This window comes from Monodon monoceros, unplaced genomic scaffold (genome assembly GCF_005190385.1).
Source record: "Monodon monoceros isolate NGI ecotype Baffin Bay Population unplaced genomic scaffold, NGI_Narwhal_1 Super_Scaffold_18, whole genome shotgun sequence".
Taxonomy (NCBI): domain Eukaryota; kingdom Metazoa; phylum Chordata; class Mammalia; order Artiodactyla; family Monodontidae; genus Monodon; species Monodon monoceros.
In genome coordinates this window covers 33,864,468-33,870,467 of record NW_021703774.1, presented here as the reverse complement: position 1 = coordinate 33,870,467, position 6,000 = coordinate 33,864,468, and positions in this window count along the sequence as shown.

The window sequence follows — 6,000 nt, the reverse complement described above, 5'->3', positions numbered from 1 at the left end:
TGGAGCCCCTTCATCTGCCTCTTGAGCTCCTTGCTTTAAGAGGCACCCTTTGTGGAGGTGAGTTTGGGCTCATGAGACAACCCCATTTAACATCGACTCCCACCCCTCCTTGCCCCCAATGCATCTGTCTCTGCTTCATTCCATCTGGTGTCCTCAGAGGAATGGCTAATTAAATTGAAAAGAGCTGGCCTATTTTTGGTGTTTTTCAGCTAAGACCTGGAGGAATAGCCACAAAGTTTGGAAGGAACCACAGGGAGGCTGAAAAGCTCTGGGGTTGGCTGGTTATTCTAGGATTGTCAGGTCCTAAGTCCCATAGGCTGGCTGTTCCAGTTAAGGTTCCATCCCATTCCCTGGGTCATCAAATTAGGGGATGGGATAAAATCTGAAAGAAGGGGACATATCTTCTTGGGTATTCTCATCCCACGTTGTCCTAGAAGAAACAAGCTGATTTATTTGGCTTATTTGTTGCAAAGTCAGAGCAGCACCAGCAGACCAAATATAGATTGGTCTCTGGAGAAAAATGGCAGGAGTCGGGGAGGGTGCCGGGGGTAGGATGTGGGGTGGGAGCAGGGGTACCTGACCCCTAGCTCACATTCCACTACCTGCATTTGAACAAATACTGTTTCCTTCCAGAAAATTACCTTCTTTCCAAAAAGAAAACTCATCATATTACTTCTCTACAATTAAACCATCCTTTGGTTCCTTAATTGTCTGCCTCACTGACAAAATCCTTAACTGCACTCCTAATGACCCTTTAAACCAGCCCAAACCTTTTTCACCAGATTCAATTCCTGCCATCCTATACACTAGCCATCCTGAGTTTTTCACCATCCCTTTTCACCTCTTGCTGTCTCAACACACTTCAAGTCCTCCGCCAGGAATTCCCTTCTCAGTCTAGCAAATTCTACTCATTAATGGACTTGCAGTACAAATATTACCTCTCTGAAGTCTTTTTCTTAACACCTCCAGGAATTAGTCACTTTCTCTGCTGTGCTTCCCTAGAACTTGGATCATACCTCCATGACACCGCCTGTCAAGCACATTCTAATAATTTTTTTACATGTCTCTGTTCTGTGTAAAATATGACCTCCTGAGGGCAAGGAGTGTGTTTTATTCACCCGTACTCCCAGCATGGAGTTCAGTGAATTTTTTTTTTTAAACAATGTGTTTTTTTCCCTTTAGTTTTCCTGATCATCTAATATGATTTTATTTTATTTTTATTTATTTATTTTTGGCTGCATTGGGTCTTCATTGCTGGGCGTGGGCTTTCTCTAGTTGCGGCGAGCGGGGGCTACTCTTTGTTGCAGTGTGTGGGCTTCTCATCACAGTGGCTTCTCTTGCTGCGGAGCACAGGCTCTAGGTTCACGGGCTTCAGTAGTTGCAGCACAGCGGGCTCAGAGGTTATGGCGCACGGGCTTAGTTGCTCTGCGGCATGTGGGATCTTCCCGGACCAGGGATCGAACCCATGTCCCCTGTATTGGCAGGTGGATTCTTAACCACTGCGCCACCAGGGAAGTCCAAGTGAATTTTTACTGATGAATTGCTTGATGAATTAGGACATCACTCTTGGAGGTGGAGAAACCTGTCCTCAGAAACTCCAGGGGGAAAATAAACAGTTCGGCAAATTGATCCTTCCCGGGGGGAGATGAGAAGTAACGTGTGGACTAAGACAGCCCCGGTCAGGTGGGTGTCTTTGGCCATGGCTAGGATGTAAAATCTCAGGGATAGAAGATCTGAAACTTGACCTTGGGACGCATCCAGTTGCAAAGTGGCATTCTGCTACCAGAAGGAAAAAACTCCCAGCCCTTGTCTCACCTCTCCTCCGAGCCCCATCTCACATTCCCACTTCCTCCAAGAAGGCTTCCCTGGACACTCCTGCTCCTGCCTCCCCAGGAGTCCCAGGTTCTTGAAGTTTTACCCCAGGTGGGTGGCACAGTGCTGGTGCATGTTCTATGCTCCAAAAATGTTCATTGATGCTGATGGAATTGCCTGCTTAGGATCATGGAGACTGTTGTACCTACTCTGCCCCTCTGGATCCACTCCCCAGCCTTTTCCACTGTGCTCTGTGCCCCAGGGAGTTGGCCTTTTGGGACTGCATCAGTCAGACTCTCCCGTCCTTTGGCTTTGGTTAGGTTTGGTCAATGGAGGCACAGGAGGGAGAGGAGATGGCAGCATACTTGTCCCCTTGGTTCCTCCTTGCTGGCCAGAGGTTGGCAGGGCCACCTTCCTCTACAAAGGGCCTCCTGTAGAGGGGGCCTCTCCTGCAGCCTCACCCACAGCCATGTTCTCTAAGGTTCTCTTGGCCATGAGGCTATGCCTGTGTGCTCGTCCACATTTTGTAAGTGGCCTCTTCATCAGACTCTCCCCAATTCCTCCGTGTTTGAGTGGGGACTGGACCCAGTATCCATAGGAAACTTTTTCATCCTCATGTGTAGCTTGGTGCCTCTCCGGCTTCTTCAGATCCTGCTCTACATTGGTGCCTGAAGTTGGCTCAGAAGCAAATGTATTAATTACAAGAACTTAGATGTTTCTGCCTATGTCCCAATCCCCCACTGATTTCATAAATTTTCCAGCCAGAGAATGCGGGCATCTGGCCCCAACCTTAGGAGGAAACTCTACGGAGTTTGGAGTTCCAGGATAGTTCTTGAAATCACAAATGATCCTGTTGCCTCCCTATATGGTCAGTGCTTTTCTGGACCAGTTAGATTTGCTAACTGGGAGTGGGTTTTTTTTTGGGGGGGGAGGTGAGGTCCCGATTTCCCCCTTGAACAATCAACCATCTAGTCAGTAAGAATCTCCAGAGCTGTTGAGCGAGCCCCGCCTGCCCACCCCCAGGCCATCACCCTATTCAGGTTCCTCGAGGTCAAGCTGTTCCCTTGGCCTCCCCATTCCACAGCAGCACCGTGTGGTCCTGCAGAGAACAAGTTGTGTCTCCTTGTTATCCCCAGGCTGCTATCTAGCCACCCCACTGCAATGGGGTTACACGCTTCCAGCCATTCTACACAAGGTGTTTTCTCACCAGGAGGATCTGAGCAAATGAGTGTCTTGGCTCAAGGCTCCCCAACATCTCAGGGAACTCATATCTGAACAAGAAGGTCCTGAGCTTTGCTGAATCATTTCACCTAGTTCAGGGACTTCAGTAAAAGATCAGTTCCAGAGTAAAAACTCTCCTCTCGGGAGCCTCTCTGTGTGCTGCCCTAGTTTGCCTGGAGAGCCCTGAGGACCAGATCTGAAACATGCAGCCTGGAGGGAAACTGAGGCCTGGAGAGAAGCAGCCACTGGCCTGTGTCACAGGAGCCGGTGGGTGGGAGAAGGGAGCAGGGTCAGGTGCACTGCTGAAGGGAGAGGGATGCTGACATTCTGAGCTGGGGGAGGTGGGGGGGTTGGAGGTGAGGCAGGAATGCATGCAGGGGGACAAAGCTATGGGAGAGAAAAGTTATACCGTGGGTGGGGCGGTGTGCACACACATACCAGGGGGCAAGGGGTATGCTGGCAACAATGGCTTTGGCCATATTAAGACCTGATCAGGGAACTTCTGCCAAGCGTTTCTCCCTTCGACTTCTCCATCCACACAGCCCTCACCAGACTTATCACCCTGTCCCAGTGCCCGGACCTGCGGACTGATGGTTTTGCCTGGAGTCAAGGCCCACGGGCCGGCTCTCTCCCTGGCCCGAATTGCCCCTTCCCCCTGCTCGTCCCTGCCCACCCAGGCCCCATGAAGAAGAGCTGGCACCCTTGCCCACGTAGCTCCCCATGCCAGAGGAGACACTTGAGCCGGGAGATTACCGGAGCTCCTTTTAAGCAGCTTCGGCTCATGTGACCGGCTTTCATCCAGGCAGACACAAGCAGGCCAGCGCTCCAGGCAGGGCACACAGCGCTATTTATCTCCTGCTGGGTTCTCTTCAGGCAGAGCTGGCAGGGTGGGGCTTTTTCATTGTATTTAAGCCTCAGCTGGCGCCACTGAACTGCCCCAGCCTCAGCCTTTGCCCCTTTCCCAACCCTGTCGGTAAAAATAACCCCCCCATTCTGGCACCTTTGGGGAGTTGGTTGGGGACTGGGGAAGGAGGGTTGCTGGGAGCGCAGTGTAAACACTGCATGGAGGCCAGGTGTTGGATGGGGCATGGCTTTTTGATAGCAGCAGTGGAGAGTCTGGCTCCAAACCTTGGCTCTGCTACTGACCAAAGGGACATGGGTATTTGCTCTCTCCAGTTTGGGCCTCAGTCTCCCACATTTTCAGTTTCGAAGAGCCTGGGCACCATTCACCCATGGTCACTGAGGCAGGAGGCATCGTAGATAGTGGGTGGTCAGTGGGTGAAATGGTCATGGCTAGTGATGGACAGGGCAGTCACCACAAAAACTCTTTGCTGACGTCCACCCCTACCCTTCTTCTTTTGGGGGGGGGGGTTGGACAGGAGGAGACTCCATAGGGCATCTAGTCTGCGTCTATCGTCATATGTATCCCATTGTATGTCAGTTCTTCACCAGAGTTTAACTTTCCACTGAATTTGAGAGCAAGGACAAACGTCTTAATCACGTGTGAATCGCCCAGCACACTGGCTGGCACATTCATTTACTGCTGCCCACTGGGGGAGCCCCTGCAGAACAAACAGCTGGGGGCAGGGAGAGGACGCTCCCAGAGCCCGGGGCTCCAGCTTCTGACTTTACAAACTGTGACTCTGTGGTTGAAGAGCTCTCAGCCTCGGCAGCACCTCCTCCAGCCTCAGCCCCACCCAGGCTTTCCCCACTGAAGTTGCACCTCTCTCCTCTGGACGAAGTAGAATGGAAGGCTGGGACTAAATCAAGAACGGAGGGATTACTCTTTGACATGCAGCTGCCAGGTTGAGGTAGTAGGGGTGTTGGGTGTGACACAGCAGTTGGGAAACAGTTGTCCCTGCAGGAAGATCCACCGCGGAAACCCTGGACCCTTATTTTAGCAGGATCAAGGGGAAGCACCTGTGGTCTCCTAGAGAGGTCTGGAGCCTTCTCCCTGTCACTCGTGCTGCTTTGCCTGGAAATCGCTCTGACATTTTAAAGCAGAGAGGGACTCTGGGTTTCTAAGAGAGAAAAGGGACTCCTGGATGACGAGGGTTTACTGAGAGGGCACTGGGACCGGGACAGTGTGGGACGGCTGCTCAAAAACTGTAGGAAAGGATCTCAGGGATGAAGTTCCTGACTCCTTCCCATGTATTCACCTCAGTCTTGGGCTCAGACAGGGTTTGATGACGGGACAGGAGTAAAGAATGTTGATTTAGCAACCAGAGAAAACAGCCACGCAAGCCAGCTTATTGTCGAGGGAAATAAAGGAGAGAGAGGCAAGAGAGGTGGGGAAGCCTGGTGCCAGCCGTTTCCTCCTCCCCCGGGGTTGCTTTGGAGGGCAACTTAGAAATAGAATCGATGTTTGAGGAGGGAACAGCAAGCGTCACACCCCTGACCTGAAATCATGTCGGAGGAACCCCGAGGGTGACCCCATCTCATCTTCAAGGTCAGAAACAGGGAAGTGAGAGCCACGTAGCAAGGGGATAGCGTGTCTCTACACCATCTTTCCTCCTCAGCCTTCAGCTCCGAACACAAGACTCCAACTCTCGGCAGACTCAGAACATTCTCTTCTGAAACTCTCTCCCCTTCCCACCCCATTCACTTGCAGATTTATTCAAATTTTAAAACCAGAACGGACTGTGGATAACTTGGCATTTTCTCTAACTCCACTGCCTGGCTTTTTAAAATTCTGAACAGTCGACAGTGCTGCTGGCGCGCTCCATCCCTGGCAAATGCCACTCGAGTGCACTTTTTCACACACACAGCAGTTGCTCAGTAAGTCACTGTCAAGAGAATAAATGCACCAATGAAGGCCTGTATGGACGGGCTTCAGAAGGGCAGAGGTGAGTTTAGTTTGGGCCAGGGCTCCCCACCAGGGATGATGAAGAATTTTCCGCGGTGGTTTGGATTGGGTGTCCCGAGTCTGCTTGCCATCAGAAGCTGTCAGCAGCCACTTGCAGAGGC